This window comes from Oxyura jamaicensis, chromosome Z (genome assembly GCF_011077185.1).
Source record: "Oxyura jamaicensis isolate SHBP4307 breed ruddy duck chromosome Z, BPBGC_Ojam_1.0, whole genome shotgun sequence".
Lineage (NCBI taxonomy): Eukaryota > Metazoa > Chordata > Aves > Anseriformes > Anatidae > Oxyura > Oxyura jamaicensis.
The window spans coordinates 62540085-62551396 of NC_048926.1; positions in this window are offsets into that span (position 1 = coordinate 62540085).

Genomic DNA, 11312 nt, shown 5'->3' on the forward strand with positions numbered 1-11312 from the left:
ATGCCCATGCTGCGTGAGCTGGCCAGGGGGTGCAAACCTGTTTCCCCAGGCTGGAGTGAGGGCTGCTGCGGGTGGACACAAGCTGAGAGGGAAAGGTCGGGTCCCCGAGTACCTCATTTCAACAGGTAAATAAGCATCTCTGCCTGTGTGCCCAGGAGAGTAAGGATATCACTTTGTTTCCGGATAATTCATCTGAGCTGAGATTTTACCCCCATAGCCTCCTTGAAAACCATTCCAATATTTGGCTCACTGATTTTCTGTGGTTGTACTGAGAAATCTGAGAGACAAATAAGAAAACGATAATCCGTTTAGTTCTAATTCATTAAAAAAAATGCACAGATCACGCCAATTTTCTATGCTATTAAACTATATATATGCACACATGCATGTATGTGCATATAATGGAGATGGTTTATAGGTTAACTTCCCTAAAATACGTACAGTGGTTTAGTGATGGAAATATACTACAGGGAACAGGTGCTGTTCCACGTGATGTGGTTATTTCTGAAAGGTACAAACAAGGCAAGCTTGCAGATGTCCTCTTATGCGTGCTTTTTAACAGCCTGCCGATACGTCTGCTGAAATACTTCCTCTCCTCTCTCTCCATGGTCTCTGGTGCTAATTCAAGGGGCTGAAAGTACCTTTAGAGAAGTTGCAGTTTCCAGGGATTCAGATATCTCTGCTGTTAAAATTGGTGGCAGATGTGCACCTCGCTTTAGGTCAGTGTTTGCTGAGCTTGTCAAAGCAGAATTTCCCTCTAAGAAGGCAAACTCAGTTTTCTTCCTCTGCTGGCAACCTGTGAGGAGAGGCTGAGGGAGCTGGGACTGTTCAGCCTGGAGAAAAGAAGACTTGGGAGGTGCAAAGGAGATGCAGTGCTCTTTTCAGTGGTGCCCAGTGTCAGCACAAGAGGCACTGGGCACCAGCTGGGCACCGGAGGCTCCCTCTGCCCTCAGAGGTCCCTGCCAGCCTCAGCCCTGCTGTGTGTTTCTGTGTCCTCCTAGCATGCATTGTGAATAACCTGCACGTCTGAATTCGTGCATCCATTCATACACTCCAGCTAGCCTGTGCGTGACCGTATGTTGCCTCTCCGATGACAGTATTCTGGCTTTTTGGGAGAGGTTGCGGTAGGCTGCATAACAGGTCTGAAACACTAAAACCTGTAAATTTAACACAGCAGAAGTTAAACGTAACAAAAGCAACTGCCAAAAAGAAATTATCTCCTAAAGCAACATTTGCCACCTACAAAATACTCTCATATTCAGCAGTATGGCTGTTTCAAGTCATTAGTTGACTAAGCTGTAGATAACAAATGGGTTAAAAATTAGCCTGCTGTACTCCAACCATGCCATTATTAGACGGAGCCAGTGATGCTTGTGCTGCTAGGCCAGGAGCAAACCGTGCTCTGCTGTGGTAGGATCCTCCACCAGAGCAACACGGGGCACACACAGTGGCTTCATATACAGGCGACTGGTGAGACTAAACCTTTGCTCTGTTAAAATCTGGGTCGTGCCCTTGTGACACCAAAGGCCTCTCGCATCCTGCAGGCTATACCTGTTCTGGTATGTTACACAAGTGAAACCCCGGAGGAGGCTGCTCGCCGTCTCTGTGTTGCCCTCCTTTACCCCATCTGTATTGTCCTCCTGCTCTTTTCCCTCCTTTGCTCCCAGGCCAAGACAAGGACAGGCCTGACAGCGCTGGTGAAGAGACACAGAACTGTAGTTAATAAACTCACGAGATTTCTACAGTGGGTGGAATAGAAAATACATAACATCCTCTGCTTTCTAAATATAGAACAGACATTTCACCCACCATGAAACCTACCAGGCTAGAGGTGGCATTTGGCAATACGCATATTCAGCTCCCATGCATCAGAGCAGCCCCCTCCACTGATTCCTCAGAATACATCCAGAAAAAGAAGAGAGCTGAGGCAGGCTCTGGGGAGTCCCAAGCGTTGGAAGCAAGCATCTCTGCGGTAAAGCTACTTCCCCGCAAGTAGAGGTCAGCAGAAGGGGTAAGCCAGAGAAATGCTGCCTTTACCGAAAGCAGTGAGGGACAACAAAGCAGCACAAGCACCAGGCAACGGCCACAATTGCGACACAGGCGCGTGGTGGTTTCTGCAGGAGCTGCGAGGTGGCCGGGAGCACCGAGAGCATGCTGCTGCTACACCAGCCCCGGGCCTTGGCTGCAAGTGCCAGAGGTGCCCCTGCCTTTTAGCTGTCCCCAGCTGCCACCAGCAATCCGCAACAGCAGCTCGCACTTTGGACGAGGCTGGTGGCAAGGGCCACCAGCGCACAGCAGTCTCTGGCTGTGTGGATACATGCGGGAGTGGGTTTCTGCTCTTGTTTTCTGCCTTCGGACCGTGTACGCCGGCAGCTGGTCAGATGCAAGTCTGCAGCCTCTCAGCCCTGTGAGTCGCTTCCTATTAGACCACAAATAGTGACTTTTCCGTGCATCTGGCTGCGGGCTCCAACTTGCTGCAGGAGAAACAGAGGGCGTGGGTCAGTCAGAAAGCTGTTTCCGAGCCTGGCTTTGCTCTGGGTTAGTAGGCAGTGGGTTTTTTTGTCACTTAGGGCTCAGCCATTGACTTTCTCAGTTCTCTTGTGCAGGGGTGTCTCCTCCGCCTGTCTGTCTGGTGGTTTTCTGTTCAGAAAGACCAGTGACATTTCCAGGGCGGTTCTTCTTCTCTTGGAGCTGCTGCTGGCCACGGCCAGCCCCAGACACCCAACCTGCCCGAGCAAACCCCCTGGACCCTCAGCAGCATCCCGGAATGGTTGAGGTTGGAAGGGACCTCTGAAGATCATCTAGTCCAATCCCTTAGCCAGAAGTTATGCATTTCTGAGCCGGTCTGCAGCAGACACCCCTGTAACTAGTTCCCTGCACATCTAGGCAGCCTGTTCTATTCCTCCAGCATATGAGCATCTACTCATTTTTTTTTTTTTTCCTCCTGCAGATTAGGTTACTAAAACACATTTTACTAGGGCTTCTTGCAAACACGCCTCGGAAGACGCACTTGGAGCAGATTGGAGCTGCTTGCTTGCTTTTTTAACACTAACAGCACTGAGCTTATTAAACACGTTCTCCACAGATGGCCTTGGTTCATTTAAGAGTTATAGATTTCTTGGATTTAAGCCACTAGTACCTTGAGTACACAGCCACAGTCCTTTCCTTAGGTACCCCCAGCTCTGGCTGTCAGCCAGGGAGCTCAGGCAAACCATCCCCAGCACGGAAAAACGAGGAGAAGGTGTGGGAAGGGTGAGCAGCTCTATCTCAGTGAGATTTTTTTCCCCTTCTAGTGGTTATGCCAAATGAGAATGACAATTTTCCGAGAAGAAGAGCTTCTAGTTTTACCCTGCCCTTTCTCTACGGGATGAATGCAGGGCGGGGTGATGTGGCAGCCAGGTTTCACGTTTGCCACATGCCAAGTAGATTGGGAAGCATCGGAGATGTGTGCCAGAAATTTTGCAACATGAATGTACTTTTCAGAGAGAAAAAGCAGCAAATGGCTTATTCCGGTTAATAAATCTTGGCAAATAAAACACAGGTGGCAACATAAGGATCTCTATTCCTGCTTAACAGCTGCAGATAGCAAGGCACAGAGGTTGCTGCTGAGCTTTCAGAGCTCTTCGAGCACCTAGCACACTGGGGCAGGAGGGGTGCAGCACAGCAACTTTCCAATGTGCTTCCAGTGCTTTTCAGCACCCAGGCACCATGCTCTCCTCATGTAAGCCACCCAGTAACAGGTGGGTCAAACTGGGGGGGGTCTCTGCAGCCCCCCTGTCCCATGCTGCAGTGGCAGGAGCCCTTCGCAATGCTCAGGATCCCCAGGATCCGTCCCAGTCTTTCACTTTTGCTAGGTTGGGACATACAGAGGGGACAGGTGGTGGTGGGGTGATATCTGGGACCTCCAGAGGGAGGAGGTGGCGCAGAGGCTGCCGACTGCAGTGTGCTCTGATGCAGGCGGGAGTCTGACAACGCTATAGTCATGGCAACAGCGCTCCAGATTCTCCCGGAGAGAGGTAATTCAGCTTCAGGCTTAATTCCATATATCTGGTGTGTTGTGCAGTGCTGTTCACCCAGCAGCATGATCACAGTTCTTTTACCATACCAGAGATGGGGTGGTAGCTTCTCCGTCAGTCGCATCCAGAGGAGTGAGAACAGGGGCAGGTCACAGTGGGACGACACACACATGGCTTCATCATTTTAGTGCGGGATACAAATTTCCTCCTTTCGCCACAGTATCCCCACATACCCTTTCAGCACTGGGAATTGAATACTCTGGGAACTTTGCAGGTAGCAGGAACACAAACACCTGCAAGAGGGACAGACGAGCAGCAGTCAGCAGAGGGTACAGCCCAAAATGAGTGACAGGAGCTTCGTCCGGCTGGAGTCTGTAACACCCTGGCAGGCTCTCGATGGCCAGGCAGTTTTCCCCTGAGCTGGGCAGCACACCCAGAATCCTGGTAACTCCACCAGGAGGGTTGGCTACAGGCACCCATCGGGTTATGGGAAAGGTAAAGGTTTCAGAAATTGAGGTTTGGTACGGCAGCAGCAACGTAGTATGCAGTGGCAGTACGCAGTCGTGTAAGCAGACAGTAACACTTAGCAGGAACAGTTTTCATTTGAAATAGCTGCTGAAGGAGAACAGCATCAAAACATGAGTGACCTAGGGACTTCTGCCCTCAAACATTGCCAGGGAGCTCCATGGTAGGATATTGCCTGCAAGTTTGGGTTTCTCCCCGGCAAAGCAACTGATGTCTCCTGGGAGCAGCCTGAAGAGATGGTCTTACTGAGGTGGAATTGTTTCACGGAGGTGGAAACAACAGCTAGCAGCAACATACTGACTTGGTAGCTCAGAAACAGGAGTCTTGGGGTTGCCGAGGTTTGCTCTGAGCCCAAGAATGACTTCCCCTTTTGGAAACATTTGGCTGCATAACAGCCCAGGACAGACTACTCCTCCTCTCATTTCTCTAAGACTTTTTCCAATTCTCCTTTCCTTCTGCCTTCTATGCATAATCCTCCCACCAGTGTGGTTTATATGCTCTACAGTATAGATGTGCAGTCTTACATTTACCATTTCAAACATCACAGGAAAAAGCCAATTTACACCAGGGAGAAAAAAAAAAAAATACCGTAAGCAGCACTTAAATGAATCAGCACTGGCAGAGGAACTCAGAAACCCTCCCACAGCTGAAACCCTCCCTGCGGCTTTGCTCCAGGAGCTCTGGTGGCTCCACCAGTGCTGCTGTGATGGAGAGGCTTGGGAGTGCAGCACATAACCCCCTGACCACGGCCTCTGCTTGCAGGCAGCTGCCTGTAACCAGTAGGCATTGCACCCAGCACCGAGAGCAGTAGGGGTGACTGCCTGAAAGCCCCCTCCCTGCTCAGGGCTTGGTGGGGCCAGGGGACTGCAGGCACCCAGCATCCCCCTGGATCCACGCGTTTGCTTCCCTGCGGCACAGGGGTATGACTCGCAGGTGGAAGGAGCATGCGGTGCATCTGTAACTGATTCTCACCCTGAAGTTTTGAGGCAGAGATTTGCAGGTGCTACTCTACTTGCTTGCAAAATAGGGAACAGAGGCAGAATGCAAGACACCGTGTCCAGTCATGCTGCATGCAAGCAGCGGCACAGCTACCATGCCAGCTGCCTCCCCACTGGTACAGCGTTGACGCCAGTCCTGACACCAGAGCCCCTTTCATTGTCTTTTCTCTTCAGCAAAGCACAAATTGTTTTAGTCAGAGCTGACTGTCCTCACATTCAGAACAGGCATTTTTCAGTCACCCAGAAAAACAAAACAAAACAAAACAAAACAAAACAAAAAAACCAAACTGCTATGTTCTAATTACATTTCCGCCAGAAAAAAAAAATAAAAAATAAAAAAAAAATCCAATGCTCTTTTAGCAATTACATTCCACACCAGCAATACAAAACTATACTTAAATCTAATGTAAGGTGGCTTAGTAAATCACAAATAGCAGACTTATGAAACACAGCAGGAAAAAAGCACCTTTGAAGGTGCTTTCTTAAATCTGTTCATACCAGCTTAAGAGCTAGGATATTTGGAAAGCAATTCAAAATACAAGTGATTCAAACAGATGCAGTTTCTGTGGCTCTCCTCCTTTTCCAACTTGAGCTTAGAACAGCTACCATGAAGAAAAACACAGTCTCCCTCATTACCTCCAATACAATTGTCTATTTTTTTCCTCTAAAAATGTACCAAAAAAGTTCAGTCAAAACAAGCCAAGATGTTTTTTATTGAAATTACAAAACACATGTGAAAACGTGTTTTGCAATATAAAAAATCACAAATGCAGCAAAACTGAAATATCTACACGCCTGTTTCTCAAAACTGCAGCATTCTTCAGGGAGTGCCTTTCATAATGTATATATTTCATATAGGACTAATATTCCTTCTTTATCTCCATTTTTCAGTATCAAATACATGATGTGAAGATCTGTAGATTTTTAATAGAAAACTATGCATTTCTGGCAGAGCACACAAGACAAAGACAAAAATATCTGGGGGTTGGGGTTGTCAGCCCTGTAAGAAGGCCCAGTGACAGTCATGCCTTGATATACATACAGTGTGTGTTCAGTGGTACTTTATTAACATGCCATGGCAGAGAATTTTACTATTAATTTTGTCAAAAGAAGAGTTTACTTTCCTTTATTAAACAAGATAATAGAATACCACTTCTGCCTTATTCTGAATATGATCTGCCTTCACAGTTATTCACCATAAGTGCTTTAGTTTCTCTCTCATCCTTTCCTGCCAACATCTCTCTCTCACTGTTGCCTACCTGTAGGCTCTTAGAAAAATTTCCCCACTTGTTTTGCAAAGCCTGGACCATCTTTTTCAGTGTATCAGTAGCCTGCAAAGCAAAAGGAGTCTTCTCACAGGATAGGAGGTTATTCAGCTGCCTTGCATGTATCAGAGAGTTGTAGCTGATCCTGTTTGCTAAGAGCATTGACAAAGGAGGTGTAAGACTCAAACGCATACAGATGTCCACTCACATTTTCTGCCAGTAGCATAATACTTATGCTTAGCCATTCATAGCATCTCTTCAGTTTTCCAAGAGTTGTTTACTACAAGGCATCCCTGCAAAATTTATTCCAGGTTTAATAACAAGTTTGTTCAGCAGCAGGTTCTGGATTCAGGTGGATTCTTCTACATCACCTCAGAGCGCAGAGTCACTATAGAAAACAGCCTCAGTATTCTCATTACCCCTGCAAACTGATGGAGCTGTGCTTGCAGGCTCCCAGACTTTGGCAGATTGGCCATGCAGTTCATTAATTAGCTTGAAGTCTCTGAGTTGTATTCCAGTTGATAGGCTCTTGCTTGCTGCTGTTTGGGTTTAGTACTGCCTGTCATGACAAGCACACACACCTGGGAGTGATTTGCTGACATGACTAGCATCTGTTTTCTCCCTTCTAAAAAAGGAAAAAATGAAAAGAGAAAGAAAAAGCAAAAAAGCTACAAGTTATTAAGGCAATGTGAAAGAAGAAAACTTTTTAAAACACCACAAATTAGTTTGAATGGAAGAAGCTGTCATGCTAATGAGGGAAGGCAGAAACACTAAGAGAAAAGCTGCTGCTTCCAGTTCAATAGTTTCCAGCCCTTTTCCCTGACAAATGGGACACAGGTCCCTCTTGATATAGCATCTACCCTGTGAAGGGACATTGATGGGCTTGGTGTTGGGACCACAGGCTGGAAGCTTGCCCACTCTGGTGTGCTCCACACTCTCGCTCCAGCCAAAGTCAGTGAGGGGAGCAGAGTGGGGAAGTGTCAAAAAAAGCATTTCTGCTGTTTCGTTCTTGTTTAATCCTTTAATAGTTGTTTGCTCAGCTCGAGCTAAACATAGAGGGGAATCCTCCCTTTGTGCAAAGAAGCTGGAGGAGCTGAGATTTTTAATACTGGTAATACCCTTTACAGACATGGGTAAATCCACAGGTCTGAGTGGGGCAGGATCACGGGTGGGACCACAGGTGTTCGGCCCTCTCTTGGTGGAGAGGCTTCTATGGGAAAGCATCCCAGGGCTGAGGAGGGCTGGACTGAGTGCTCTCCCAGCCCTTCCTGCCCCAGGCAGCCCACCAAGGGTGCCCCCAGCCATGCCTTGGGTTGAAGCACAGTTTTTCCTTCTTTGTACATGGGGTTAGGCCTGTATGAACCCACTCATGTCTCAGTGTGGGGCCTGTAGCAAGACTCCAGCTTCCTGCTGTCCCTGCTGTGCTGCACAGACTGGCTGGGCCTGGTTTCTTCTTCTTCCATCATTAAATGTTGGCTCTGTCTAACCCCTAGAGCCTTGGGTGCTCTCCAGCCATGGGTGAAGTGCCAGCTTCTCTAAGATCTGCGTTCACAAGGTGCTTTCACCTCTCCATGCCAATGGTTTGGGCAGGAGGACCTGCTGCCCCCAGGGACAGGGCCCAAAACACTGCAGCTCCTGCTGGGGTAGAAATAAATTCTGTGATAAAACCAACCAGATTACCTCTGTTTCCAAAAGAGGTTCAGCCCAGGTCCAGTCAATGGATATTGGGATAAGCGTGTCTTTAAGGATATGTGATGACCTGGCCATGCAGGCCTGCACAGGAAGAGGGTAGCTCTGGAAATTACAAGAATGGTTGATTTGAGAGAAAATGCTGTCTGCTGCACAGCAGGACAGTGGTTTAACAGTCACACGGTCTGCAGTAAGAAGGTAACAGCCTGAACAATGAAGGTATCTACCATTCTGAGATAAAGCTGTAGCGCAGCTTTACACACCTCTTTTGTTCATTACACACTGTTAGTCCCTGGCAAGCTGCACGAGTGGGAGTGCAGAGATGGGATCTGTGCCTTCCACACAGGGTCCCAGGAGGAAGGAGCCTCTGCTGTTTGTTTGATCATGCTTCCATAGCACAGGGCTGGTTTTCTAATGAGTCAGCAAAACTTTGGGCCAATTTCTTGTGTTTGAAAGAATACACAAAGAAAAGAGAACAAACTGAAGGCTTGATTTTGTAGTGAGAATGAATTAGCAGTAAGCTCAGTGCTTTGAGCAGTAATTACAGTACAACACAGACACAGCTCCTGTTCTAATGACCCCTTGAAAAAAAATCCCATGTGAACTAGCACAGGGCCAGGCATGTGGTTACTGTGCTTGTTTGCTGCCCTCTCTTGGAAGGAAAGACCAATCTCCAGGAGAGGAAAAGCAGAATAAAGGTTGTCAAGAGAAGGACAAGCAGCAAATACACTCACTCCAGAAGAGTGGAAGAAAAGAGAAAGTAACACCAAATATACCAATATACCAATAAAAAATATATATATACCAAATAATACCAATAATACAAAAAAAACCACATATTTCCTGCACTGGAAAAAAAATAATGAAATGCTTCTAAGTATCTGCTTTCTTTTCTAACGCAAGGTCTGAGAGAGAGATGATCTCAGTGGTAAGACTGTATGTCATAGGTAAACATCTGTGTTTTTATATTTAAAGTTATATGAAGCAAAATTTAAAATATATCATGTGACAAACCAACAACAAAACAAACAAAAATATACCCAGCCCTCTTTAAAGACGGTACCACCTTCCTCAAGGACACAACCTTTTTTAGCCCACTTGAAGCACATCACTATTTAAAATGTCCAATAAACATAGCCAAGCAGCCCGAACTCCACCTGGGTCTCAGTCCTTGAAAGAAAATATTTAAAATAGCTGATGCCCAATTTTAATTCTGATTGGAGATCAGTTGCAAGGGATCTTTAATGAAACTTCCATGGAGGTCAGTGGAAGTCCTCCCATGGAGGATCCATTCCTCATCACCTTTCCGTTCAGTGGAGGCTTCAACCTTAAGAACCACCTGCATCTACCCCAAAGGCTGCTTTGTGTAAGCAGGAAGCTGTGGACACTTGTCACTTTTGAATGAAGGGTATTTCCTTCAGTGCCTAAGTGTAGAAATCCAGAAGTCTCATTTCAATCTATTTTTAAAATTTTAATCTCACCCCTCACCTGAGAACAGTGTTATCACCTCCCAGTACGTATTCCCCCTCCCATTTCCAACTCTCCACTTGGGCTTTGTTCATGTGCTTGCTCATGGTGTGGAGGAGCACATGCAAACCCTCAGCTTGCCTTTGGTTGCTGTGGGAAGGGTCTGTCCCCAGTGCTCAGCACCCAGCTGTGAGCAGCTAACTCTCCTCTCTTTACTTCCCAGGGGATTACTGTGCACACATGCACGTACAAGCACATTCATTTATCTCAGGGAGATTTGCCCAATTCAGCCCTGCGTCTGCGACAGAAAAAAACTGCATACCCATTAACCTCAGGCTGATGTAAACTTGGAATCCTAATGACAACAATTTCACTGTCAAACAACTCTGTAAGTGAAGTAACAAAAGGACCCAAAACAAGTTTAGTCCATCTTTCCCTCCGGTGAATGCCACTTAGGGAAACAGCTTGGGAAATAGTGCTTTTCTTCCCAGCTGGATTCTTCATTTGACTGCAAATTACATTCGCGAACAGGCAATTTTTGGTAGACCAGTGATTCACGTGCAGGGGTAGAGCTGTCTGTGCTGTGCTATGCAGTTGCTACATCTCGAGCGACCTCTGTTGTCAGAGAAATGGGATGACCGAGGTGGATACCTGATTTCCCCTGGCAGTCTGGAAGAAATGCTAGAAAAAAATGGTAGAGAAGAGCCTTAGGGACTGCCTGGAAGAAGAGAGCTCTTCACCCTGCCTTTGTGTGCCCGCTGCTTTAAACAGGCTCGCCCGGCGTTGCTCCCCTCCTTTGTGGAGACTATTCCACAGACTTACCCGGGATATAAAGTGACACTCCAGGGTTGCAAAGTCCACGCTGCCCTGCTGTCAGATTCTGTTGAATCAGATGAATTGTTTTATGTGGGTTAAAAAAAAAAAAAAAAAAAAAAAAAAAAAAAAAAAAAAAGTGAAATCACCAGATATCAGTAAAAAAACTCACTGGAGGTAAAGGAAGCTCCCATATGAGATGCACTTGGACAAACACAAACCTGGACTAGGAAAATAGTAATGAAAGAAAGAAATAATGAAAAAGAAGATGGAGGGACACAGAATAAAGACCCATTAATAAAGCAGAGGAAGCAGCTGCAGTTTTACCTTGATGGCTGAAGAAGGAAACAAACATTTCACCACTGGTGGTGCCAACCAGGTTCTTTTTTTGGGCTCGATCAATTTCTCCTACCTGTAAAATTTTGTTCACTGATGGAATCAGAGTGAGCATGGGCAATGTTTTCTCATATACCTAGGGTACTCATTTACCCCATATACTCTTCCTACTGGGCTGTAGCTGCCCCCACTTATAGATAAGG